This window comes from Magnolia sinica, chromosome 6, assembly GCF_029962835.1.
Source record: "Magnolia sinica isolate HGM2019 chromosome 6, MsV1, whole genome shotgun sequence".
NCBI classification, from domain to species: Eukaryota; Viridiplantae; Streptophyta; class Magnoliopsida; order Magnoliales; family Magnoliaceae; genus Magnolia; species Magnolia sinica.
In genome coordinates, this window is record NC_080578.1 from 17,099,552 (window position 1) to 17,115,082 (window position 15,531).

The window sequence follows — 15,531 nt, forward strand, 5'->3', positions numbered from 1 at the left end:
GGCCGGGCCTCAGGCTAGATTTTACTTTGCTGTCTGAGCTTGGACAGACCCGGGCCGATTGACAGCCCTAATGGACCAAGGGCCTGAATCTCACATGAGTTTGACATTCTGGCACGTGTGCGGAAAATCACCCCTTCAATCTCTCCTCACCCCATTTGACTTCGCTTATCAAGAAGAAAATAAAGATGCATGATTATTGCAACCACAATCTGTATTTTTATTTTCTCCTTCTAATTATAAAATCAAACAAACCAATGGCCGAAAATTGCGATGTGAGCATGAACGGTCCAATGAGAAAGAATGCCTCCATTTCCGTGTAATCCGTCCGATACATTGTATCAGTTTATTATTTTTAAGGGTCAAAATCATTATAAATTAATGATTAGAATTATAATGTAAGTCCATCATACACTCATCAAGGTTGTGTGGTCAAACTATCATGGCACGCGGATGGATGGTTGGATGGTCTTCTTCTGAACTTTCATACTCATCATACATCATCATTGATGGAGACATGATTTGGGTTTACCATCACTTACCTAAATCTCAAAGATTTGCTACACGTGCCAATATGGAACATGTGTGCAAGATCCGAGCTTTCTATTTCGTTGGAAATAATGCTTAGATCTTGTATCTCAAAAAATCAAGCAGTGTAACTCCTCTTGTGGACCACGATGTGCAAAGTCAACCAAAGCTTAATGTATATATTGTATTAACGGTCATTATAACTTTTTCTATCTGTGGCCCACCTAAGGAGGGAAATTGCCCGATTTTTAGACCAGAAGATCTAAACGGTGTAGCCTACCTGTTGGAAGGATCCAATCCCAAACACGTGCTCCATTTTGGCGCATGCATGCCTGAGGGTGGGCCGGGCTTGTACATGCATGTGGAAATGGTTATCAAGTGGAAAAACTCTCCTTTCCTCAATTTTCTTTCTAAGATTGACTATTGGAAAGTTTAATTTTTAGGCTCTCATACTCATTATGCATCATTGATGGGTACATGAACTTAAAAATATGTTTAGGATCTTTGGATTCTCCTGTAATCTATTTATATCTATTTCATTTAAAGAAAAATCTTCGAGAAATCAAAAAACATTTTCTCTCCATGGAGTGTCTTTCTCTCTACACCCAGATCCATAGCTCAACTGCCAGACTGAGTGGAGATACCTCGTTTCAACACTTGAGGTCTTGGTATCGATCCCTAGTGGGGGTGGCTAACATGGAGTGTGTGTACTGACATGGGTGTGTACTAACAAGCTAATCCAAAAATAAAAATAAAAGTTCTCTCCATTTTGAAATTTTGTCAATAGGAGAAGAAAAATTCATTTGTTATGACGGTTGTACTTCCATCTATGTAATTTTTCAGATTAAGGTAAATGGGTTTCCAATTAATCAAGGTTTGGCATTTTCCTTTTCCTTTTTCCTTTTCTGGTAGATACCTAATGTGGCTCAGGGAGGGATGTGATGAGGTCGATCACCATTTTCCTTAGGGAATAACTACGCCAAATTCACCGGGTTACCTAGACTATTCATAGAGCTCGAATCCATGGGGGATAAAAACAAAAATAATTCCTAATAAATTCAAAATAACTTAATTGATGATTTTAAAAAATGAAATTACAATTCTTTAAATAAAGATATCAAACTTAGGACGGAGTTTTAAACTTAGACTTCAACTTAAACACCTTAAAAATGTGACTTACTATTCGATTCCAACTAGACTTTATGATTTTCAGTAAAAAATAGTAAGTGTCCAATTTGGCCTAACTAAATTGTTCTCCTAACTTTTCTAAGTCATTTTCATGTTGGGAATGACTTCTACAACTCAAAGGATCAAAAGTTATACTCTCACGAAAACTTACTATTTATAGTAAAAACAAAACTAAACAGGACTTTTGACCACCGATTAGATGGAATCTCGCAAATCCGCTGAGGGGAACCTGACATAGTGGGGTTGGTTGGCTTAAGTATCTCATCCTATACTAAAATCATATATAACGTCTTGAAAAACTCATCCCAGTTTACGTGATAAGATTGATTTAAGGTTCTAATGGTCCAGATCATTTCCGCCTCTGACTGGGCCTTCATTGGTCCATCTTTGCCATGAAAGTGTCTGCAACCCGCTCTTACATCATAATGGAATGGTTATAACATATGACATTTGATATGCAGGCACTCAAAAATGTACACGTGGCATATATTAACTTAGATTAAGCCGGCTAATTTGTGGAACTCACTGTCACCAAGTACTGATCTCAAAATCAGGGTGGTTGAACAATCCTAACTTCTGATTTAGACACACATGTTTGTTGAAATAGGATTATTGATTTTTTTTTTTCTTTATTTTGAACCATCCGATAAATGTCAACTAATGCAATCGTAAGATAATCACATAAGCTTAATTAATTTTTGGTTCATGATACATCTAAATCGGGATCCATGCATTTTAATTTGACTGGTATTCCAAGCATGCAATTTTTAAGCAATATGTAAGTGGCCACATATCATTCATCACACTATATCAGAGTATCAAAGTCTTTCTCTACTTGTTTCTTGGTAGGGCACCAGGGTCACTGCCTCTCCAATGGCCATGCAACGTGAATGGATCTCATGCCACGCTTCAGGAGAACGAATGGGTGCCGGGTTGGGCTTATGGAATGTGTCTTTCACTAGCTAATATGAATCTTTAGGGTTAAATATTATTGAACTTTTCTTTCTTTCTTTTATTTATTCTCAAGCATATGGATAACTTCAACGGATGCCACGTCACAAATCATTCAGAATGCATGGCTTTTTGTTCAAAAATGAGAAATGAACATTTATTTTATTAACTACAAAGTCCAATTAAAAATCATAAGCATGGGATTCAGTAGCAATTGTCAACTCATAAAACAAAACTCATTTAATTAAGCTTGTACATGTTTGGTGACCTTATATAAGCAACCATGACTCATTCATACCATGTCACCTTCCGTAATAAGTTAGTCATCCCAATAGATTCAAAAAGCCAATAAAGGAAGGAGAGAGAGAGAGAGAGAGAGAGAGAGAGAGAGAGAGGTTTTGACACACAAAACGAAGTACTACAAACATAATTAGGCAATCTTACATGCCTTTTCCAACATCTAATATTTATACAATAATATCAAAGAAAACAAAATCTATTCACATTACTTTATTTTGTAACCCTATAATACTATTGCCTATTATTTTAGCACACTTGGAGATGTTGGCTCTGATGATTTTGTTGTACTCCAAATCCTATATTTTACCCATTCTCCTTTCTACCATATAATACTCACGCACCTTAAAAATAATATCATTGTACCACCACCACATATGTTGAAAATATTATAGGTTTTGGGCAATGCCTTTGGATAGACTTCTTTATAGTTAGACACTGCAAACAATGGAATTTTATTTTTATTTTTTGGTAGCATGTAAAAGCAACCATGTATTTTCAAAGTTATCATCTCCCTAATTAGAATTTCTTACTAAGAAACTATGGTTTTTCTTTGTTTTTGGAATTTTCTATTATGTTAATCGCTCTTTTCTAACTATCACTTTTGCAAGCTAAATCATGTCAAGTGCGAGAAAGACATGTCTAGATCTTTTAAATTTTAAATGCTAAGTTCTCAATGAAAGTAATGAAAATTTATTTTCCCAAGTCAGTTATGTTGGATTTTCAGATATATTTTTAAGATGGAATGTTCCATATCCATCTTTCAATTAAGAAGAAACCAATTTTCGATTTTTCTATTTGCACCAGTACAAATTCTTATACAATTTTCTGGTGAGAATTACTCTGTGGACCCGCATAGAAACATGGTAGACCACAGCATAGGTGGGGTCCACCATGGATTGCACGATGATAAATAAGCATTGGATAGTCTGATAGACTCATAATGAGAAATCATGTTATCCTTAAAAGAGTAGTCTTCGACCTTGACCTGAGGTCATTTAGGTTCTTGCTAGCCCCATATGCACCCCTACATGTGCGACCCACGTGCTAACTTGGTACTTGTACCCAATATCCAAGGCCTGTATCAGATGAGACCCATGTTGTAGATAATCCAACCAGAAAAACGTGACTGATTGATAATCATGTAGGCCAGATATTTATATTTAACAGATAATGGACGACCTAAACTGACTTGCATTTTTTTTATTTTTTCTCAACATTCATCGTTTTCATAGATGTGTGACCTGCCTGAATTTTCGCCACATCATTATTTGATGGGTCCCACTGGACAGATGGTTTCGATGTCCCAGGCACTCGCGAAGTAGGTAGGCATGTGGAGATGCATGTAAGGCTAGCAAACTTCTATGTATTATGTTCTTGGATCCTTACCTTGTACCAGTGGGGCCCAAGCTATTTTGATCCAGATTGTTAACTGGTGAGCCCACTGCAAAATGAATGAGCCAATGCCAAAAATTCTTCTCCATAGAGGCGAAAGTTTCAGCAACGATGATCTTCCAATCAAAGAGACTCTGCGCATGGTCCCGAGCTGATCAACCGTCTGGATTATTGAGCAGTGGGCCCCACTTGCAGGAATTAATGAATGCCTGAGACTATATGCACATCCTCATTTCATAAACTATGGTACTCCGAAAAATTGAGAAGTTCATTATTAAATGTTGTTGATGATCATATTAAAAGAGTCCTATATTTTTGTGGATATGATCAATCAAGCAGACGCATGCGCACAAGTGCACATGGACGAAGAAGTGCCATCACACATGCACATGAACACACACAAACACCAATCATCAGAAATCGTATCGTATGCTATTCTTCATTAACACTACAAAAATAGTATTTCATGTCACATGTAATAGGATTATGGGATCTTCATTACAAGGAAGAAGGTTAGGTTGTCCTATGATAAGTAGCTAGGAAACGTTAACTGTTGTTTTTACAAGGATATATGATAGTGTCCTACAATAATTAGAAAATACTCTTAAACTCCAAGAGTACCAAAATAAGCAAAAACCAATATCAAATGTAACAAAAGAAGAGGTTGCATTAGGGTTGAGAAAAACATTTCAAGGTTAAAGGGATTAGTAAAATCATAACCACATATAATCAATGGAGGATAATCTAAGGCCTTGCGTATACGGCCCAGCGCATTGCCATTAATGTGAATGGAAACGTTGAAACAATACTACCAACTTGTCTCAATGTGCTTGCGTTCCACAAGGGACTAGCAGGTGAAGGAAGCCTAGAATGATTCCAAATCGATCGCCATCCGTCACATGGGAACCTCAGTGTGGTCGGTTGTTTAGCGATTAAAATAATCACAAAGTTCGATGCAATAAGATTAATTAACTTCATCAGAAAGCTTTCCGTCGGTCTGCTCTGGTTGATCGACTGATGAGGAGGGGACATGGTGGGCCGCCTACGGCTAAAGTCGACTTCCGAGGAAGTGGAAACATGTAACATTATGCGTTCTTGGGGCAATTGGTGCCAGTCACATGGTTTGAATTTTTTATTAAGTGGTCCATGGATTACCTAGATGCTTGCAATTTTTTATTAGGAGATGGTAATGGGTTAAGTTTCTTTATTAAAATAAGGTACAACTGATTAAGATACGCCTTATAGAATATTAATGTGTCACCTGTTCTTGAGCTGCAACGGTTTCTTATAAGGTTTCTTCTCCATCTATGGAGGGAGACTTAGAGATTGAAGACCCAAGTTCCCATGTATTGTATACTCATGACACTCACATATATGCATCTTGTTTGTAGTTTGCAGATTTCATAGGTGGATGGTAACCTTCCCATGCACATAGTTGCATTTGGACTTGTTGGCATCCGCATCTGCTATCCGGACCGTCCATTAAGCCCTAGGCTATTGTTCCTAGGCTGCCTTGAAAAGTTCATACTGATCAGAAGATCCTAATTGTCCTTTCAGTGGCATACAAAAATTGATGGACAGGATCGTGCATAGGAGATATGTCCAGTCATTAGTTAGTGATGGTTTAGGACCATAAGATTTCTGTGATGTATGTATAATAGTGGAAGAAGCATTGACTGGATATATGGATGGCCTAGATATTGGATATGGATGCCAACAAGTCCAAATGCAACTATGTGCATGGAAGGTTTCCATACACTTCAGTCCGCTAGATCATGTCTCAAACCAGGGCTGTCAACGAGTGGCCCAGGGCGAGCCCGGCCCATTGACAGCTCTACCCAAATCTAAATAGAGATTATTAGGAATAGAGTTGGGCGTCGGATGACTCGACTCAGCAAACTTGACTTGTCCAACTTGTTCAGACTCGACTCGATCTGAACCAAGTGGGTGAACTGATCTAAACCGAGTAGACTTCGTTTAATCCAAACTCAAACGGAGTCAAGTTTGGGTCACCTAGTAACTTGACTCAATTAGCCCGAAATCCAACTCGATAGTGACTTGACTTGATTTGAAACTCGATATATATATATATATATATAAACCCTCAGATTTATAGTTTCAGATCTAAGATGATGTGTACCTGATGAAGAGGCTGTAATTTTAACGGGTTTACCTAGGTTTTGAGTAGGGGTGTACACGAATCGAGCTAGCTCGGTTAGCTCGCTCGACTCGATTCGAAAAAGCTCGATTCGACTCGGTTCAAAGCTAAGTTCAAACCGAGTCGAGATGATTTTTTAAGCTCGAAAATGAGTTTGAGCCAAGTTCGAGCTGGCCCCAGCTCAACTCGATTCGGATCGAACTCAGCTCGAATCAAACTCGGATCGAACCAGTTCAGTGACTCGGTTACTTTGATATTGATGTTGCTCACCAAGTATTCGATGAAATGACTCAACGAAGTGTGGCCGGTGGCAAGGAAGGTATGTATATGAAACAAATACTTCTTTTTTTTTGTTGCTTGGAAGGCATTTGATAAAATACCTAAACAACCTTTGCTACTGTTTTACAGACAATAAGATTTTGAAGGTGCAGTCAAAGTGTTTTTAGAAATGCCACACAGAAAAACTCAGCTTGATCGTGGCTCGAACTCTGCCCGAACTAGCCCGAGCTGCTGACTGAACCGAGCCGAGCTGGCCAGTCAGGCTCCAGGACCGAGTCGAGTTGAGGCCAGCTTGACTCGGTTTGGCTCGATGTACACCCCTAGTTTTGTGTTGTGATTTCAACATGTGGATACTTGTTGCACTCGACCCAACTCAATACTTGTGAATGGGTAGCACTCGGTCTGAATAGTACATGCTAGACCTGAACTCGGATCAGGTCAGGCATGCTGAACTCTATACCAAATCAGAACAGATATATTTCAAAACCGAAACAAGTCAAGTCAGCCCTAACTCGGTCCAACTCAAACTCGATGCCAAGCTCTACCAATATATCATATTAAGTAAACTTTAATACTCTGCCATAGTGTGATAGTTGATGTACTAAGAAATTGTACACTTGCATACAATTAACTCGTTAAACCTTTCAGCTTGTGAGCCCTAATTGAGATGGAACATAAACTAAAAATTTACACTAATTTAATTATGTTGCTGGCGAATTGATGGACATGATCTCGTGTACGGTTGAAATGAAAACACCAAACTACCAGAATTAAGAAAACTAGTGTATACGAATCAAAGGTCAGGATCGTCTATAAACTGGGCCCCATATGTTTGATTTGAGTAAATAACTTTCCTGTTTGCAATTTCTGAGTGCATGTGTACCAACCATCACACTCTGGCAATGTATTGAATAACTGAAAGTTTCGTAACAGCATTCATGGCGCTGCCATTGCAGGGTAAAAAAGACCCTCCAAAATGTTAAAAAGGAGCCTTAATTCTCCAATGAAGAGAAAGCAGTTTGAAAGCTCAGAGCAGGGTAGTTATATGATACTCAAGCAGCCCATGATGCTTGATACGCAGGCAATTAGAAATTGTACACGTGGCATACATTAAGACTCACTAAATCTAATTCATAAGCGCGTGATGTTTGATTTGGGTGAGAAACAGGACTATTGGATATTTTTCATTTTCAACCGTCCAATAAGTGTCTACCAATCAGACAGGTAATTAAATAATTGTAATTTTTTGTTCATTGCCCATAATTTAGATGGTTTATTTTCACTCACTTGTATACCACGTGTATAATTATAATTAATTTCCAAGTGCCGGTGTATCATCCGCCACGCTCTATCAGAGTATCAAAGCTTTCCTCTTCTGGTTAAAATATTTAACAAGGAAAGATACTGTGAGACACCCATAATTAGACGACACAAGAGAGACACCCTGTGATTGGGCCCACCCACGTGATGTCAGCATGATTCCAACTGTCCATCACGGGGAGGACTTAAAAAGTGTACTAATTTTCACCTTTTGACCCTACATTTTGAAGGCCACCCATCAGAGGGCTAGGATTATCCGGCGAGTGCAGTTTTAAATCCAGGTCATATCTCCTAGGTGGGACCCACTATTTGAGCAGTCTGGACCGTGCCGACCGTTACATGTTGTGAATGGTGGTGTCTTACATTATCATTCTTCAAAAATTAATTGCATGCCCCCTCGTCGTGGCCACATCCATTGATTGGAACTGTCCATCACAGTTCAACGGCCAAGATTCACACCAATTGAAAGATTCTAACCTCTGATTAATGGAAAAGACACTTCTTCTTTTAGAATTCATACTCTTTCGAGTAATTTAATATTAGTCATCTATTAACTGTCCACAAACAAGCCAGATAGGAAATTTAATTATTCTAAGTCATCCAAATTAGGGCCTACAATTTCGACCGTTGAATTTAACTTACCAATATCTCATGTAGAGCTGGGCATCTAGTCGAGTCGGACCGAGTTAGGGCTGAGTCGACTCGATCCGGTTTTGAAATAAGCCTGACCCGAAGTTGATCCGACTTGATACCGAGTCTAGCATGCTTAACTCGATCCAAGTCCGGTCTGGCCTGGACTGATCCGGACCGAGTCTGATCCGGTTAAAAGTACCGAGTCGGGTTGAGTTGGCACCAAGTCAAATTAAGAGATGAGGGAGGGACAGACCGAGAGAGTGGAAAGGAGAAAGAGGAGGACGAGGAGGAGGATGATGGTGGGTGGTTGTCGAGCTTGGAAGATGAGGAGGATGAAGGAGGGGGAGAGGGATTTTCGGATCGGGTCGGAATAAGGTGTGGTGGGTAGGGTTAGAGAGTCGGGTTTCGAGTCAAGTCGAGTTTCGAATTGAGTTATAACCGGATCAAGTTTGGGTCAAGTCGAATCGAGTTACTAGATAACTCGAACTCGACTCGTTTTGAGTTCGGATTGGGTGAAGCCTACTTGGTTTGGACCGACTAACCCATTAAGTTTGGGTCCGGTTGGACGAGTCAAGTTAGCCGGATCAAGTCGTCTGGTGCCCACCTCTAATTTCATGTCTAAAATCTCTTAGCATCGGCTTATAAATTACCACTCTGCAAGAGTATTAAAGCTTCTCTTAGTAGTAGAAGATCATGAGTGCACTTAGCTGGCTCATGAGAAACCGCAATGCCTATTCACTCTGCCATTACTAGATGGCATGGACCCATTGAAAGGTGGTGGGGCCAGCTTTTTATTTTTGTGGCCCTCTATTAAAGCAGACAATGGGATCCATGGTTTTCTCAGGCATCACAAGTTGTATACCGTTCAAATTGTGAGGCTTGTTGTACGCAGATCATCAACCATGATTCATGTCAATTGAATGATCCCAACTTCTGATTAATGGTCACTTTTCTTTTAGAATTCGTACTCAAGTAATTTAATGTTAGTCGTCGATTAAGTATCCACCAACTGTCTAGATAGAAAATTTAATCATTCTAAACTATCTAAATTAGGGCTTACAATTTCGACGGTTGACTTCGAGTTGCCTATGACTGAAATCTCTTAGGAGTTGTTCGCATATAACAAGATATTTTGTTATGGTTTAAAAAAATGAATGGAACTAAAAATAATAATTAAGTTTTAAAATAATTATTATTTTAATTTTAGAGAAAAGTTTAACCTAATTTTAACCTAAATACATAAAGCACTGTTCACGGCATTCACTAATTTAACATTTTAAATATTGCTTCACTATTTTATGCTAGTTTATGATCCATCTAAAATGGGGCCCACTATTTGGATGGGTTAATTTGAATTACTTATTTCTCATGTGTTTAGTTTATAATTGATTTAAAGTGGAGCCCACCATTTGGATGGTTGAATATTAAGTTACATATATATCTAATTGGAGGTTGTGGATAATTGTGAAAATGGACCCAGTGGTTCTATGAGTCCAACTTAGCTTACGACTAGGCTTAAATCTATTAACTTGTTTGTGCATTGAGGTTGAACCTAGCAAGCGTTGGTTGATCAATCTTAATCATTTTGGCCCAACCTGACCCAACTTCATATATATGTCTCATATCCTACAAATGTCTCATCTCCTACAAGATCATTAATTTTGTACCTTTTAAGTGGGTTTTTTTTTGTGTGTACATGTGGACCACTTGATCAGCAAATAAATTAGAAATTTTAGGCGTGAATAATGATTTTATCCAATTTTTGGGCTTGGGTGTGGGGCCTTATAAAAGTCAAGCTCGGCTGTCTGGCTCCAAACTGACCTATTGCCACCGCTACTTGTGTATTTAAGGGAGTGATTAAAAAGAAGAACCATTCTTAAGGAATTGTAAATAAATATATATATTTAAAAAAAAAAAAATCAGGCTTTTGTTGTTTAAAAATTAATTGGGGAAAATTCACTTTTCATTATTCAATCGAGCATGGTCAGAAAAATTAACCAATTACTTTTTTAACTTAATTACCAACTGGTGTATCCAAACAACCCCTTGATACGTGTTTATCAACCACCACCATCTCCAAGAGTATCAAAGCCACTGCTTTTCTTTCTTACTTTCTTACTTTCTTCCTTCTTGAAGTCCTATTTAAATGGTATAAATAAGAAGTAACAAGAAAAAGAAATCAATTTCTTCATATGTGACAATTTACCTCATTTGCAAAAAATGAAATGAATGAGGAAATCAATTTCTCTTTTGTCGTATTTTTTCAGAAAAAATGACCATTTCCTTTTTCCTTTCAAAACCACATAGGAAGAAACCTTCCCTTAAAAAAGAGAGGCTACCAGAGCCCGTAAAACTGCACTTGAAGAAGAAGGTAAATTAAAGAATGATGAGTATAAAATGACCCTTCATGAGAGTGTATGAACACCTGCCAGAGATTTGGACCATTTGGTTGGTAGCAACGCTGTGAGAGCTAGCCATGGATTAAAAAATGACGTTAGCTGACTGATTAACTTGGTCAAACCCTATAGGGAAAATGGGCAGTTATCATAAAAAAATGTTACAGTTAAGCTACAATGTAGGAGGCAGGTTGCCTGCTATCGGAAATTAGGCAAGGCCACTGTAATGTTTGTGAGAATTCCACTCTGTCTGTATTTAAAGCTCATAGTAGCATATGTGCTAAAAAATGAGGCAGATCCAAAATTCAAGTAAGTAACATGAAAGTAAAAAGTTGGGGAGAAATGCCCACTGTTGAAACTTTCCTAGGTCCACCATGATGTTTATATGTTTTTCAAACCATTAATAACGTCACTCTCACTTTATGAACCTAAAACTCAAAAATATTATCTGACCCAACAGTTTTAATGTGGAGGTTTCAACTGTGGATGTTCAATCCTTATCATTACCTACTTGGGTTTTAAATCTGCCTCATTTTTAAGCATACGTCCTAAGGTCAGGTAAAACAGATGAATAGGGTGCATTTTTTTCACAAACAAAATGGTGGTCCCCACCCGGCAATCCGTGTCCTTCAACGTACACGTGTCCCCCACCTGATAAGTACCATGCTGATTTGTGGTATATTTAGGGAAGCGGATTGGCTGGTGTACCACACACTAGCTATGTAGCTGGTGCAGGTACGTGTTGTGCCAAGACGAGCACTGACGCTCCTCGAGCTCCAAGTTATAGAGACGGTTCAAAGAAGATCAAAATTACATGGCCCCACAATGATGTATTTATTATATCTATACTGTTCATCCATTTTTAGAGATCATTTTAGAGTACTATTCAAAAAATGAATCATATTCAAAGAATAAATGGACCACACTACAAATAGCAGTGAAGATAATAATTTTCATTGTTAAAAATTTCATAGGTCCACCATAACATTTATTTTCCATCTAATCTTCATAAGGTCACAAAGACCTGGATGAAGAGGAAAAACAAATTTATTATTGATCCAAAACTTCTGTGAACTTCAAAAGAATTTCAATGACAGATGTTTAATCCACCACTACTTTTTTTCAGTGTTTTCCACTTGATAGTTAGATCTGTCTTACTTTTAGTGTCAAGCCTTACAACAAGCTCGTTAAATGGATGGACGGTTTGGATATAACACATACCTCACGATTGGATACATAACTTGTGGAGGTCAGTACACCTACTATATAGCTAGTGTGTGGGACAGCAGCCAATCCGCTTACTATATCTGCAGAATGAATGGGCCAGATCTCTAGCACGTGTACCCTCTACTCGGAGGCTCACGTGAGGATCGAAAGACAAGAGTAATAAATGCAAATCGAAGGTAGTAAATGCAAATCAGAGGTGATTCCCCTGTTAAAGGACGCGTTCGTGCGAGAAGGCATGGATTTCAGTGTCAGCCAGATAAGCAATGCGTTGACTGGTCTTGGACACGTTGGTCATTTTTGTTTGAGGGGTATGAAGGAAAGCGCCGTCGCATTCGAGGAGAAGCTGTGTGAGGAGAGCGTGAAAACGAGGAGAAGCCGGGCCGGTCGCCCCGGACCGTAGATTCTCCTCTCCATTACGAAAGCCGTCGAAAAACTAGAATATAATAACGAGTGACGTGATCCTCAGGCCAAGGATACTAGCATCCTCAGGTTTTCAGTTTCACCAATCCAGACCGTTAAACTAATGGGCCTTTGTGGACTTACGTTGATTTCTCTTCCCAACCATCTATTTTCAAGCCTTAGGACTGTCGATTGGGCAGATTTTAGGGGATAGCCCATCCATGGTGGGGCCCAATGGGCTAATTATCTAGATCACTGAATCAAGGGCCAACCATAGAAGCTCTAGGGCAGAGGATACAGGCCGAGGATTGTATAATGACTTGACTTCCTAAGCCTTGGATAGTATCAACTTCCTTCGCTTCTACTCAAGCCAACGTCTTCTTTGGCAGCTACCTAATATGAGACCTTGAGCAGTGCAAAAATTACGGATGTTATCCTTGAGTTAGAAGAGTTGATTATCGACGATAGTTCTTGAAATTGTTTATTAAGAATTACTTACGTAAGAAGGGCCACTAGTCAATAAAAGCTTGAACACAATTCAACAGACTTCAATAGGTGGATTGCGATAAACTTGGTCAGCTGACTTCAACAGAGTTTAATGCACTTTAGTAGACCGTGGCGCAATTTGATGAACTTCAACTAACTTTGGCAAATTTTGGTGAACTTAATAGACTTCGACAAAGAAGTTTATCAAAGTCAGCCAAAGCCCTTAAAAAGTACCAAAGTTCATCGAAGTGTGCCCACTGTTGAAGTACGTCTAAGTGTTGTTTTAGTGCACCGACACCGTCGATATTCACTAAAGTGTTGAAGTCTAAGTCCATCCAATTAAGCATATTTGAAGATAAATGATTCAATTACATTGGTATTAAAGATGAACGGTTAGATTGATATTTGATGATTTCTGGTCCGAATAAGTAAACATTAAAGATAAACAGTACCATTTTGTTGATATTTAAGATGAATGGTTTAATGAGATTGACTGTCTGATCATGCCAATTGTTGAACATGAGTAGATGATTGACCCAAGCAGGCTTGTCACTTGAGTTTTGAATCTCCCCTAGTGTTTGGGTTCATGTCCTAAAATGAGTTGACAGACAGGTAGACAAAGTAGATGTAACATAGACATCATAGTAGGCCTCACAAAGCTTTGAGTTACAAGGAGCCTTGGTCATACATGTCACATTTAAAGGCCTATTTGATTTTCCAATTTTCTATGAAATGGAAAGTAAATGATCTATCATTATCGTTTCTAGGTGTTTGTTCATACTGGACTTACGGTGCGTAGGTTAAGAGATAAATAATATAGAAAGTAAGTAAAATAAGTTGCAATCATTACATTTTCATGGTATAAAAGGCAAATTTACTTTTGGCCTCGGCCTCAAACAAACAATGTTACAAAATTATCCTTTTAAGTCAAATATAAGTGAAGTCACCACATAATTATAACTGTAAATAATCACCATTCATTTACAACCATTTGTAATTGTAATTGAAAAACCAAACAACCCTAAAAATGGCTGGCCTTAGAGTATAGAGACAGTTGTATCTTTCAAGAAATGATTTCCCAGATGGGCCTGCACCAGTGCCTATGCTACATGTCCTTTTTTAGTCAGTACATGCATTAAATAATTATTTTTGATCTCCTTGTGTTACATCACCATAGTACCACAACCAGTGCTGCCGGCCCTCGTAACTAATCAGTTCTCATGTCAGCATGCCATATCACTTATCCAAAAGAAAAGGAAAAAATAAAAATAAAAAAGGCCAATATTTTCACAGAAAGAAATTCATTATTCAACTTGTGTTTTCCATGACACAACAGAGTGTGATAATCCCACGATTATTATAGCCATCAAGACAGGTATTACTATGTTTTGGTGTTGACCGAACGGTTAGGATCATCTCATCGGAGTGATTTTTTGTACTGGATCATAGTGGTGGGCTCGTTCCAATTTTGAGTGCCACATCCATGGTGGACCCTGAATGAACAGTCCAGATTGCCTTATTTCCTACACATGGTCCCCATATGCATACAACTCTTCACCCACCCTTTAAAAGCGACAGGTTATCCGTTTGGTGGTTTGTGAAGGTGGCTCTTTTGATTTGCTAAAAGGGACAAGAAGTTGTATGAAATCACAGCACTGCCCCCATGGTTGGGAGTGGGAGAAAGGTACAGCGGGTGCAAAAGACAGAAGGCATGACTAAGGATATTTTTGTCATTTACAAAGTCAAGGGCCTTCTTACCGGATAAGATGAACCTTCTCTCGACCATCAAACTTGAAAAACTTTCGTACAAGATAGCGACTGAAATCTATGGAAGCACGTTTATTATTGAAAATTACTAGATTGCCATTTGGACGTTACAATGTTGTCAGGGGCATAATTGGCAATTTGGCATACACCAAAAGTTCAAAGTCTGGTTTAGTGTATATGGAAAAGAGAATGGATAAAATGGATAAAAGTGGGGGTTTAAAAATCTCAATACCCAAAAAGAGAAATACTCCGCTGAGAACTTCATAAGAACTTTGGACACTTGATATGAATACAAAATCTGAGCGGTCCACTAAATGAGTCACCTCATAAAATCTACATGCATAACTTTTTTGCCTAATCCAAAATTTGGGTGGGCCATGACAAAGTGAGAGGAAAATCAAGAGCCCGAGGGTTTTTACTTTGCTATGGCCCACCAAAATTTTGAATAAGTCAAAAAAATTGAACCCAGTTGATTTCATGATCAAGTAATTCATTTAATGGACCGTCTGA